This window comes from Lissotriton vulgaris, chromosome 1_1 (assembly GCF_964263255.1).
Source record: "Lissotriton vulgaris chromosome 1_1, aLisVul1.2, whole genome shotgun sequence".
Taxonomy (NCBI): Eukaryota; Metazoa; Chordata; class Amphibia; order Caudata; family Salamandridae; genus Lissotriton; species Lissotriton vulgaris.
This window is the reverse complement of record NC_141685.1, coordinates 234,088,043-234,101,819: the sequence shown is the minus strand read 5'-3', so window position 1 is coordinate 234,101,819 and position 13,777 is coordinate 234,088,043. Positions and strand designations below refer to the sequence as shown.

At 47.9% G+C, this 13,777-nt stretch overlaps 2 non-coding genes across 2 annotated transcripts; both read left to right on the top strand.

Annotated features, from left to right (window-relative positions):
- The first annotated feature begins 2,098 nt into the window (after window positions 1-2,098).
- Window positions 2,099-2,171, top strand: TRNAA-AGC (transfer RNA alanine (anticodon AGC)). Its single transcript has one exon. It is a non-coding gene; the product is annotated as a tRNA-Ala (tRNA).
- A 977-nt stretch (window positions 2,172-3,148) lies between these two features.
- On the top strand, window positions 3,149-3,221 carry TRNAA-AGC (transfer RNA alanine (anticodon AGC)). Its single transcript has one exon. It is a non-coding gene; the product is annotated as a tRNA-Ala (tRNA).
- The last annotated feature ends 10,556 nt before the right edge of the window (window positions 3,222-13,777 follow it).

The following is a 13,777-nucleotide window of genomic DNA, read 5'->3' as shown; positions in this document are numbered from 1 at the left end:
AATGGTAGAGCGCTCGCTTAGCATGCGAGAGATAGCGGGATCGATGCCCGCATTCTCCATTATAAAATTTGCATACATTTTATTTTTAACTTGTCATTGCCCATGGTCATTGCAGAGTAAGAACAGAAAAATCACAGATGGCTTTCAAATATGGTCTCATTATAACAACTAAAGTGGTTTAATCAAAAGGGTTCAGGTATTCTTTAGCATGTGAGAGGAATTTGAATTCTTATGCAATCTCAAAATGAAGTTCTCACAACTTCCATTTTCATTTTCTCTTATTTTTTTTGACACTCTGTCCTCTGAAGGATGTATAAATCTGGCTTTCCTTGCAAAACAAGAGTAGAGGAATATCCAGGATTTGATTTTTTTCACAAAAAGGGATTGGTCTGCATACTGACTTAAGGAGGGAGCCCGGCTAGCTCAGTCGGTAGAGCATGAGACTCTTAATCTCAGGGTCGTGGGTTCGAGCCCCACGTTGGGCGAAAACGAGTAATTTTTTCCTGAATATTGCATTGACTCTCATAATATGGAGATTAATCTTACATTAGACCTGCAATAACTCCCAAAAATTGTCCAGGAATGGATTTCCTTCATAAAAAATGATTAGTCTGCATACCATCTTGAAGTGGGAGCCCGGCTAGCTCAGTCGGTAGAGCATGAGACTCTTAATCTCAGGGTCGTGGGTTCGAGCCCCACGTTGGGCGAAAATGAGTAATTTTTGCTGGATTATTGCATTGACTCTCATAATCTGGTGAATATTCTTGCATTAGACATGCAATAACTATCAGAAATGGTATCTCCCTTGGTTTCTCATTGGTGGGAAATTTAACTTCAAGATTAGCTAGGGTATGAGTCTAGATGAACACAGCGCAATATCACTCATATTCGAGTAGTAAACAGGCCAACCTGAACTGTAAAACATCCCATAAGTGGAGGTAAGGCATAAGTTAGGAGTGAACTGAACACTGTTATGGGCAATTGGACTTCAAATAAAGTGTGGAACGCAGTAAGGTTACTTTTTTCATGTTATGCAGATTAAACACACAGGGGAATTAGCTCAAATAGTAAAGCGCTCGCTTAGCATGCGAGAGGTAGCGGGCTCGATGCCCGCATTCTCCATTATAAAATTTGCATACATTTTATTTTTAACTTGTCATTGCCAAGGTCATTGCAGAGTAAGAACAGAAAAATCACAGATGGCTTTCAAATATGGTCTCATTATAACAACTAAATTGGTTTAATCAAAAGGGTTCAGGTATTCTTTAGCATGTGAGAGGAATTTGAATTCTTATGCAATCTCAAAATGAAGTTCTCACAACTTCCATTTTCATTTTCTCTTATTTTTTTTGACACTCTGTCCTCTGAAGGATGTATAAATCTGGCTTTCCTTGCAAAACAAGAGTAGAGGAATATCCAGGATTTGATTTTCTTCACAAAAAGGGATTGGTCTGCATACTGTCTTAAGGAGGGAGCCGGCTAGCTCAGTCGGTAGAGCATGAGACTCTTAATCTCAGGGTCGTGGGTTCGAGCTCCACGTTGGGCGAAAATGAGTAATTTTTGCCTGAATACTGCATTGACTCTCATAATATGGAGATTAATCTTGCATTAGACCTGCAATAACTCCCAAAAATTGTCCAGGAATGGATTTCCTTCATAAAAAATGATTAGTCTGCATACCATCTTGAAGTGGGAGCCCGGCTAGCTCAGTCGGTAGAGCATGAGACTCTTAATCTCAGGGTCGTGGGTTCGAGCCTCACGTTCGGTGAAAATGAGTAATTTTTGCTGGACTCTCATAATCTGGTGATTATTCTTGCATTTGACATGCAATAGCTATCAAAAATGGTATCTCCCTTGGTTTCTCATTGGTGGGAAATTTAACTTCAAGATTAGGTAGGGTATGAGTCTAGATGAACACACCACAATATCACTCATATTCCAGTAGTAAACAGGCCAACCTGAACTGTAAAACATCCCATCAGTGGAGGTAAGGCATAAGTTAGGAGTGAACTGAACACTGTTATGGGCAATTGGACTTCAAATAAAGTGTGGAAGGCAGTGAGGTTACTTTTTTCATGTTATGCAGATTAAACACACAGGGGAATTAGCTCAAATGGTAGAGCGCTCGCTTAGCATGCGAGAGGTAGCGGGATCGATGCCCGCATTCTCCATTATAAAATTTGCATACATTTTATTTTTAACTTGTCATTGCCAAGGTCATTGCAGAGTAAGAACAGAAAAATCACAGATGGCTTTCAAATATGGTCTCATTATAACAACTAAAGTGGTTTAATCAAAAGGGTTCAGGTATTCTTTAGCATGTGAGAGGAATTTGAATTCTTATGCAATCTCAAAATGAAGTTCTCACAACTTCCGTTTTCATTTTCTCTTATTTTTTTTGACACTCTGTCCTCTGAAGGATGATTAAATCTGGCTTTCCTTGCAAAACAAGAGTAGAGGAATATCCAGGATTTGATTTTTTTCACAAAAAGGGATTGGTCTGCATACTGTCTTAAGGAGGGAGCCCGGCTAGCTCAGTCGGTAGAGCATGAGACTCTTAATCTCAGGGTCGTGGGTTCGAGCCCCACGTTGGGCGAAAACGAGTAATTTTTGCCTGAATATTGCATTGACTCTCATAATATGGAGATTATTCTTGCATTAGACCTGCAAGAACTCCCAAAAATTGTCCAGGACTGGATTTCCTTCATAAAAAATGATTAGTCTGCATACCATCTTGAAGTGGGAGCCTGTCTAGCTCAGTCGGTAGAGCATGAGACTTTTAATCTCAGGGTTGTGGGTTCGAGCTCCACGTTGGGCGAAAATGAGTAATTTTTGCTGGACTCTCATAATCTGGTGATTATTCTTGCATTAGACATGCAATAACTATCAAAAATGGTATCTCCCTTGGTTTCTCATTGGTGGGAAATTTAACTTCAAGATTAGGTAGAGTATGAGTCTAGATGAACACACCACAATATCACTCATATTCGAGTAGTAAACAGGCCAACCTGAACTGTAAAACATCCCATAAGTGGAGGTAAGGCATAAGTTAGGAGTGAACTGAACACTGTTATGGGCAATTGGACTTCAAATAAAGTGTGGAAGGCAGTGAGGTTACTTTTTTCATGTTATGCAGATTAAACACACAGGGGAATTAGCTCAAATGGTAGAGCGCTCGCTTAGCATGCGAGAGGTAGCGGGATCGATGCCCGCATTCTCCATTATAAAATTTGCATACATTTTATTTTTAACTTGTCATTGCCCATGGTCATTGCAGAGTAAGAACAGAAAAATCACAGATGGCTTTCAAATATGGTCTCATTATAACAACTAAAGTGGTGGGGGCGGAGCTAGCCGGCGTCGATGGCGGACGTGTGAGCTTTCGGCTCCTCGCTGCAGCCCCTTAAAAATCCTTCAAACTATCCTGCTTAATGCCGAATTGACTGGGTTCGGTGCCTGGTGACCCCCGGAGGCCCCCTGACCCGGTTGTGTGGCCCGGAGTGCCGGTGGCAGTGGGTAAAGACCCGCGCAAGATTGGCGACGGAGAGAGGTGCGGACCAGGCCTGAAGCCGCGGCCTGCCCTGTGGCGCGGCCATCACGACGTCACCTGACGTGCGGCCCTGACACCCGGAGGAGCCGGAGAACGCAGCCTGCAGATACTGGGACGGGGCGCGTCCCGCAAGCCCGCCGAGGCCCATCTGGAAGTACAGGCGTAGGGAGGATACGTCTGCAGGGACCCTAACATTTGTACACCATCGGGGCCAGTCATTGTACTGGGTGGCCGGCGCACCCTGACACGAGGGGCACTCCTGAGGTCGCTCCCGCGACGCGGCCGCCATTTTAGGCTCGCTAGCGGGGACTGTGGAGTGTGCACTACTCTACGCCCGCGGCTACTGCTGAACATTTCCAGGGTGAGATCAGCTCTGGTACTGGACCGCCAGCATGGGGAAAAATGATGCGACACAAGCGAAACTCTCGTTCGACCGCCGGAAAACGAGGGGGCCGGAGTCACAGGCGGCGGATGCCTCCCCGAAAGGAGCCGCGGCGTCCTCGACCCCTGCGGACCTTAGAGAGTTGCTAGCGGCGATGGAGAAAGGCATTCAGAACAGCATAGAGGCGGTGGGCTCCAAGATCGATGATTTGTCGTACCGCATGGACCGCATGGCGGAACGTGTGGACAAACATGCCGAACGCCTAGACATGGCGGAACGAAGGCTCACGGAAGCGGAGGAGGCACAGACCGAGTGGGACAAAGACCGTCGGCAATTCGGCAGGCTGCTCCAAGTGATCCGTGATAAGGCCGAGGACCTGGAAGCGCGCTCCCGTAGATCGAACATTCGCATAACGGGTGTGGCGGAATCAACGCAGACAGGCAAGATGGAGCTCTATGTGGAACGCCTGCTGAAAACGCTACTTGGGGAGGAGGCCTTCTCCCCAATGTTCATAGTGGAGAGGGCACACCGCACTCTGGGCCCTCAACCCCAACCCGGACTGCCACCCCGGCCCATAATTGCCAAGCTCCTAAACTACAGGGACAGGGACACGGCCCTGCGGCTGGCCAGGGAGAAAGGACAACTACAGGTGGACGGCATGAAGATATCGTTGTACCCTGACTTCACGGCCAAGGTACAGGAGGAACGCCGTCAGTTCATACCGCATAAGAAGCAGTTGCGCGAGCTGGGCCTAGACTATGCGATGCTGTACCCGGCCAAATTGAGAATTAACACCGGCGGGAAATCGTACTTCTTCACGGACCCGAAGGAACTGCAGAAATCACTGAAAACTTGGGCCAAGGAACGCAAGGAACACCGACAGCGACACGGGGAGGACTCGGAGGAAGTATCGACTATGGAAGAACAGGACTGAGGCACCAGGTCGATTGTATTCCCAGTAAGAGTGTACTTGCTGTGTGATGTACTATGAATGCACGCGAAGTCTCCCGGTTATGGGCTGCGGCCTGGACTAGAGACAGTGGCCGAGAGACGGCAAGCGACGTGTCGCAATGACTCCTGCTGCATTGTTGTTCATGGTCCCAATCACGTAAGCTGGGATGGTGATCACTGGGATATGATTGATGCGGGTGGGGGGGCGGAGGGGGAACCAGGTGAGCCCAGTCGGAGGTATTACAACACAGGGGGGCATTGCGGGGGGACGGAGTTGGAGATAAGTGAACTTTTTGCACCACTGGTGGTGACTACGTGGTCTCGGCACGCTTCGCCCCTGTGCTTTTGGCTGAGGATCTCACCAGGGAGTTGGGACTAGTGTTGCCTGCTACTTTGGGGCACTTGTGTTGATGGGGAAATGTGGGGGGTGCTGTCTGGCCGGGTTGGGGGTGGTCAGCTGTGGGTGGGGTGGGGTCAGGGGGGAGGGTGGATGGGCGAAAGTTGAGGGGTTTGCTGTTTGGGAACCGGAGGGCCCGTGGTTTGCTGTTGATAACTGGCGAATGATGTGTGAGAGTGTGCTGGGTGGATGTCTGCCTGACTTGAGCGATGATGTACTGCTTGGTTGTCCGACATCTCCCGATGGAGTCAATACGATGTGCCGTGATTTAAGATGTCTGCTGCTGTAGAGTCTGGGGACCCGCAACCGATGCGCGCGCTGTCCCTGCTAACTTGGAACGTGAGGGGGCTGAATGATCATCGGAAGCTGAGGAAGGTGATGAGCTTCCTGAATAGGCATAGAGTGGATGTGGCCATGCTACAAGAGACACACCTGCCTGTACACAGTAGGATGCTAAAGGTCAGAGGGTTGGTAGGGAATATAGCAGTAGCGGGTTTCACTTCCCACGCCCGCGGTGTACTCACCTGGGTTAACCCTGCCTCGAGACTGAAACTTACCCCACTAACTGTGGACACTGAGGGCAGATACGTAGTGGCTAGGTGCACGGGGAGGGGGCAGGACCTTCTCCTGGTAAATGTTTATGGCCCTAACCATGATAGCCCAGAGTTTTATACAGCACTGTCAGCTACATGTAGATCACACACTCACACTAAAATGTTATGGGGGGGTGATTTCAACTTTGTGTTTGACCCAGACAGGGACCGCTCGGCGGGCCCCGTAAGGCGGCCAGTTGCGTCAGCTATTTACATGAAAGCGGAAATGACGAAGCTGGACCTGGTGGATGTTTGGCGGGAAAAGCACCCTACGCAGGGCGGTTACACGCACTACTCCGCATACCACAACATACATACTAGGATAGACTACTGGCTCGCCTCCTCCTCAATGCTGGGTGGCATCAGCTCCTGTGCGGTTCTCCCACGCACGCTATCGGACCACTCCCCGATATTGCTCAGTCTCTCCACTGTTAGGAAGGAGATACCGCCATATACTTGGCGTTTCCCGCCCTATGCGCTTCTTGATGACGCCTTCCGCGGGGAACTAGCGGAAGACATTGAAAGGTTTTTCGCCACCAATACTAACTCAGTAGACAGTTTCTTTACCGTGTGGGAGGCCTTTAAGGTCTATATTAGGGGAATAGCCATGTCCAAACACTCCAGTGTCCTGCGCACCATTAGAAGAGATCTCTCTGCACTGGAGGGCAAGATAGCTGCCCTGGAGAGGGAACGGCTGATGGACCCGGGGGGAGCGGCGGGACAAGATCTAGCGCTCGCGCTAGCGGAATATCACGCGCTTGCGGATAGGGAAGTTCTCTATATGGGGAAGTATGCCACGGCCCGGTCTTTTGGAGAGGGGGAGAGACCGGGGGCCCTGCTGGCGCGTATGGCCAAGGGGTCCCGTAAACCATTGGTGATAGATGAACTGCAGACTCCGGGGGGCACACGAGTGGTCGAGGAGGACCAAATATTGGAGACGTTCCGCCGATACTATGCGGACCTGTACCGAGCTAGGGCGGGAGGTGCGGAAGCCGAGATAGACGATTACTTGGATTACATCTCGATGCCGTTCCTTAAGAATTCAGACAGGGAATTCCTGATGGCCCCCTTTCATGAGGACGAGATTCTGGATGCGCTGAGTGGCATGCGCTCGGGGAGCGCCCCGGGCTCTGACGGCCTAACGGCAGGCTTTTACAAAGCCTTCAAGGACCTCTTGCTCCCACACTTGCTTGCCCTCTTTGACGCGATCTGCGAAGAGGGCGAAATGCCGACCTCGATGCGGGAGGCGTTGCTGGTCACGATCCCGAAACCGGGGAAGCCCCTGGACCAATGTGGGTCGTACCGTCCGCTCAGCTTGCTGAACGTGGACGCGAAGCTCTACGCGAAGGTCCTCTCCAACAGACTCGCGCTGCTAGTCCCGAACTTAGTGGCGCCGGAACAATCGGGCTTTGTACCCAGCAGGAACCTAACCTATAACATCCGCACGGTGCTGGGGACGATGCAGCATGTGAAACAGGAGAACCCCGCCTTGGCAATATTTTTAGACATGGAAAAGGCATTCGACTCTGTCGAATGGCCATTCATGATTAGGGTCCTGCGCAAACTGGGGCTGGGAGAGCCGTTTCTTCAGAGGATTGGGGCTCTTTATCACCACCCTACGGCCCGCCTGCGTGTCGGTGACAGAGTTTCGGCACCGATACTCATTGGTAGAGGCACCCGGCAGGGATGCCCCTTGTCCCCCCTGTTGTATGCATTGGTTGCTGAGCCTTTAGCGTGCGCCATGCGAGAATATCATAGCCTGGAGGGTGTCAGCTTCCCCACATATAATATTGGCATCTCTACTTATGCTGATGACACCTTATTGTACGTCCGAGACCCGGTCAATAACCTAGCTCCGATTCTCAGGGAGGTGGTACGCTTTGGGGCGCTATCGGGACTCAAAGTGAACTGGGATAAGTCCATTGCTTTCCCCCTGACCCCAGTCACGCAGCCGTTCGAGATGGAATATCCTCTACAGTGGACGGATGACTCAGTGAGATACCTGGGCATCCGTCTCCACACGGACCCAGAGATCCTGATCCGAGATAACTATGGGGTCGCATTCACCAAGCTGGAGGAGGATGTGGATGGCTGGATCAAGCTCCCTCTCTCCTTGATGGGCAGGATTGCCCTTATGAAGATGGTGGTACTCCCCCGGTTTCTCTTCCTCTTTGTTAATATTCCGGTGGTCTTGTCGAAAGCGTTCTTTAGACGCCTGAACCAGGTACTGATTAAACTTGCCTGGGGCGGGAAGCAACCCCGTGTTAAATGGGAGACACTGATGCTCCCGTGTGAAAAGGGGGGCCTGGGGGCGCCGGACCTGGAGCGCTATTACCGGGTGGCACAAGCGACCCATTTACACTCCTGGGTCCATGGGGATACCCGCATTCCGCATCTCATCCTGGAGAAGCTATTTGCTGATCCTCTTCCCTTACCCGCCACGATCTGTCTCACTACGGACCGAGCAATCGGGCGCATGGACTCGCTTAAAGCAACGAACCATGCGTGGCGAGCTCTGCAGAGAGAAAGGGGGTGCCCCTTGCTGTACTCCCCGCGGATGTCGGTATCCTGGGCCCTGTGGTTAGATCCGCTCAATGAGAGGGGGGTGGTAGAGGCTTTGAAGGCCCTGGGAGTGCACACCATGGAGGACCTATTCTTGGATGGAACGCTGAAAACCTGGGAACAGCTCCCTCCCGTCACCCCGGCCCCATCGCTGCTGCAGAAGTTTCAGTACCACAGGATACGGTCGGCCTGCAGAGCAATACTGGGCCCCGCACTACAGGAGCCTGAAGAGGTCCCAGAACTGACGTACGTCATCAGAACGAACACGCCGGCCAAATTGATTTCGGCGGTTCACAGGCTTGGGCCTTCATATCAGACATTCCCTACTTCGACTCCTAGAGCGGCGTGGGAGGCAGATCTGCAATCCCCTATAGACGACGCCATGTGGCAATACTGCTGCGCCAACACTTGCAGGGTCTCGCTCAATGGCAGACACCGCTTGGTGCACTTCAAATATCTGCAGAGAGTGTACTATACTCCAGAGCGGTTACACCGCTATGGCCTACGTGGCTCCCCGGAGTGTGAGCGTTGCGGGACTGGGTCCGCTGATTTTCTACACTTGGCATGGCTGTGCCCGGGAGTGAGTGCGTACTGGGAGGAGGTTTTCGTGGAATTGGGACAAATTATAGGGGAACCTCTGTTGAGATCTCCGGCGCTTGCGCTACTAGGCTTCTCCAAGCCGTTGGCCCCTGCGCTGCGCAGATTAGTGGACGTGGCGTTACTACTGGCCAGGAGGGTGGTGGCTGCGTGCTGGGTGCGCGGTCCTCTCCCCACAAAGGCGAGATGGCTCAGGGATCTCCAATACTGTTGCACACAGACGGAAGTGTACAGCGAGCTGTTGCCGCCCAGGAGTAGACCGAAGTCATTTTGGGAACTCTACAAGGAGTACCAACACAGGGGGGAGGTGGACGACAGTGACATATCGGAGGAGATGGACCCACAGGATGAGGGGTTAGATACTGCTCTGGAGCGAAGTCACTCGCCGCAGGAGGGGCTTTAATGTTCTTCTGGGGGGAGGTGGGCACAGGGAAGGTGTAGGTATGGGACGGGGACGGGGGGAGGGGTGTGACATGGCTTGGGGACAGGGCTAGCGGGGGGCGGGTGCAGAATATACACGGTACGCACACGACATTACGTAGGCAGGGAGAGACTCTAGGACTCCTTTACGGTACTCAATAGCACACGGGGTGGGCCTGTGGGGGGTTTGGGGGTAGGTTAGGTTAGTTTTTTCCCTTTTCTTACTTTTGGTTTCTTGTCCTTCCCTGGTTCATGGAAGACCGCACTATTATGCCTCCATTTATTGCCTATCGACTGTCTTGCTGACATGCTGGGGACCAACAGTGCAAGATCGCTTTGCTTTTGATTGAGTTGTGACACTGAGTTACGCCGCTGGGCCTCCGGGATGCCAGCACACCGGCTGTGTATTAGGCGCTGCGAATCTGTCTTTGTAACTTGTGTACACGTTGATGCACTGTATGGTCGGACTGTAATGACATTTGATTTCAGACAGTTGGCAACTTTTGCAATAAAAGTCTTTCTCAAAAAAAAAAAAAAAAAAAAAAAAAAAACTAAAGTGGTTTAATCAAAAGGGTTCAGGTATTCTTTAGCATGTGAGAGGAATTTGAATTCTTATGCAATCTCAAAATGAAGTTCTCACAACTTCCATTTTCATTTTCTCTTATTTTTTTTGACACTCTGTCCTCTGAAGGATGTATAAATCTGGCTTTCCTTGCAAAACAAGAGTAGAGGAATATCCAGGATTTGATTTTTTTCACAAAAAGGGATTGGTCTGCATACTGTTTTAAGGAGGGAGCCCGGCTAGCTCAGTCGGTAGAGCATGAGACTCTTAATCTCAGGGTCGTGGGTTCGAGCCCCACGTTGGGCGAAAACGAGTAATTTTGCCTGAATATTGCATTGACTCTCATAATATGGAGATTAATCTTGCATTAGACCTGCAATAACTCCCAAAAATTGTCCAGGAATGGATTTCCTTCATAAAAAATGATTAGTCTGCATACCATCTTGAAGTGGGAGCCCGGCTAGCTCAGTCGGTAGAGCATGAGACTCTTAATCTCAGGGTCGTGGGTTCGAGCCCCACGATGGGCGAAAATGAGTAATTTTTGCTGGACTCTCATAATCTGGTGATTATTCTTGCATTAGACATGCAATAACTATCAAAAATGGTATCTCCCTTGGTTTCTCATTGGTGGGAAATTTAACTTCAAGATTAGGTAGGGTATGAGTCCAGATGAACACACCACAATATCACTCATATTCGAGTAGTAAACAGGCCAACCTGAACTGTAAAACATCCCATAAGTGGAGGTAAGGCATAAGTTAGGAGTGAACTGAACACTGTTATGGGCAATTGGACTTCAAATAAAGTGTGGAAGGCAGTGAGGTTACTTTTTTCTTGTTATGCAGATTAAATACACAGGGGAATTAGCTCAAATGGTAGAGCGCTCGCTTAGCATGCGAGAGGTAGCGGGATCGATGCCCACATTCTCCATTATAAAAATTTCCATACATTTTATTTTTAACTTGTCATTGCCCATGGTCATTGCAGAGTAAGAACAGAAAAATCACAGATGGCTTTCAAATATGGTCTCATTATAACAACTAAAGTGGTTTAATCAAAAGGGTTCAGGTATGCTTTAGCATGTGAGAGGAATTTGAATTCTTATGCAATCTCAAAATGAAGTTCTCACAACTTCCATCATCATTTTCTCTTATTTTTTTTGACACTCTGTCCTCTGAAGGATGTATAAATCAGGCTTTCCTTGCAAAACAAGAGTAGAGGAATATCCAGGATTTGATTTTCTTCACAAAAAGGGATTGGTCTGCATACTGTCTTAAGGAGGGAGCCCGGCTAGCTCAGTCGGTAGAGCATGAGACTCTTAATCTCAGGGTCGTGGGTTCGAGCCCCACGTTGGGCGAAAACGAGTAATTTTTGCCTGAATATTGCATTGACTCTCATAATATGGAGATTATTCTTGCATTATACCTGCAATAACTCCCAAAAATTGTCCAGGAATGGATTTCCTTCATAAAAAATGATTAGTCTGCATACCATCTTGAAGTGGGAGCCCGGCTAGCTCAGTCGGTAGAGCATGAGACTCTTAATCTCAGGGTCGTGGGTTCGAGCCCCACGTTGGGCGAAAATGAGTAATTTTTGCTGGATTATTGCATTGACTCTCATAATCTGGTGAATATTCTTGCATTAGACATGCAATAACTATCAGAAATGGTATCTCCCTTGGTTTCTCATTGGTGGGAAATTTAACGTCAAGATTAGCTAGGGTATGAGTCTAGATGAACACACCGCAATATCACTCATATTCGAGTAGTAAACAGGCCAACCTGAACTGTAAAACATCCCTTAAGTGGAGGTAAGGCATAAGTTAGGAGTGAACTGAACACTGTTATGGGCAATTGGACTTCAAATAAAGTGTGGAATGCAGTAAGGTTACTTTTTTCATGTTATGCAGATTAAACACACAGGCGAATTAGCTCAAATAGTAAAGCGCTCGCTTAGCATGCGAGAGGTAGTGGGATCGATGCCCGCATTCTCCATTATAAAATTTGCATACATTTTATTTTTAACTTGTCATTGCCAAGGTCATTGCAGAGTAAGAACAGAAAAATCACAGATGGCTTTTTAATATGGTCTCATTATAACAACTAAAGTGGTTTAATCAAAAGGGTTCAGGTATTCTTTAGCATGTGAGAGGAATTTGAATTGTTATGCAATCTCAAAATGAAGTTCTCACAACTTCCATTTTCATTTTCTCTTATTTTTTTGACACTCTGTCCTCTGAAGGATGTATAAATCTGGCTTTCCATGCAAAACAAGAGTAGAGGAATATCCAGGATTTTATTTTCTTCACAAAAAGGGATTGGTCTGCATACTGTCTTAAGGAGGGAGCCTGGCTAGCTCAGTCGGTAGAGCATGAGACTCTTAATCTCAGGGTCGTGGATTCGAGCCCCACGTTTGGCGAAAACGAGTAATTTTTTCCTGAATATTGCATTGACTCTCATAATCTGGTGAATATTCTTGCATTAGACATGCAATAACTATCAGAAATGGTATCTCCCTTGGTTTCTCATTGGTGGGAAATTTAACTTCAAGATTAGGTAGGGTATGAGTCCAGATGAACACACCACAATATCACTCATATTCGAGTAGTAAACAGGCCAACCTGAACTGTAAAACATCCCATAAGTGGAGGTAAGGCATAAGTTAGGAGTGAACTGAACACTGTTATGGGCAATTGGACTTCAAATAAAGTGTGGAAGGCAGTGAGGTTACTTTTTTCATGTTATGCAGATTAAACACACAGGGGAATTAGCTCAAATGGTAGAGCACTCCCTTAGCATGCGAGAGGTAGTGGGATCGATGCCCGCATTCTCCATTATACAATTTGCATACATTTTATTTTTAACTTGTCATTGCCAAGGTCATTGCAGAGTAAGAACAGAAAAATCACAGATGGCTTTCAAATATGGTCTCATTATAACAACTAAAGTGGTTTAATCAAAAGGGTTCAGGTATTCTTTAGCATGTGAGAGGAATTTGAATTCTTATGCAATCTCAAAATGAAGTTCTCACAACTTCCGTTTTCATTTTCTCTTATTTTTTTTGACACTCTGTCCTCTGAAGGATGTATAAATCTGGCTTTCCTTGCAAAACAAGAGTAGAGGAATATCCAGGATTTTATTTTTTTCACAAAAAGGGATTGGTCTGCATACTGTCTTAAGGAGGGAGCCCGGCTAGCTCAGTCGGTAGAGCATGAGACTCTTAATCTCAGGGTCATGGGTTAGAGCCCCACTTTGGGCGAAAACGAGTAATTTTTTCCTGAATATTGCATTGACTCTCATAATATGGAGATTAATCTTGCATTAGACCTGCAATAACTCCCAAAAATTGTCCAGGAATGGATTTCCTTCGTAAAAAATGATTAGTCTGCATACCATCTTGAAGTGGGAGCCCGGCTAGCTCAGTCGGTAGAGCATGAGACTCTTAATCTCAGGGTCGTGGGTTCGAGCCCCACGTTGGGCGAAAATGAGTAATTTTTGCTGGATTATTGCATTGACTCTCATAATCTGGTGAATATTCTTGCATTAGACATGCAATAACTATCAGAAATGGTATCTCCCTTGGTTTCTCATTGGTGGGAAATTTAACTTCAAGATTAGCTAGGGTATGAGTCTAGATGAACACAGCGCAATATCACTCATATTTGAGTAGTAAACAGGCCAACCTGAACTGTAAAACATCCCATAAGTGGAGGTAAGGCATAAGTTAGGAGTGAACTGAACACTGTTATGGGCAATTGGACTTC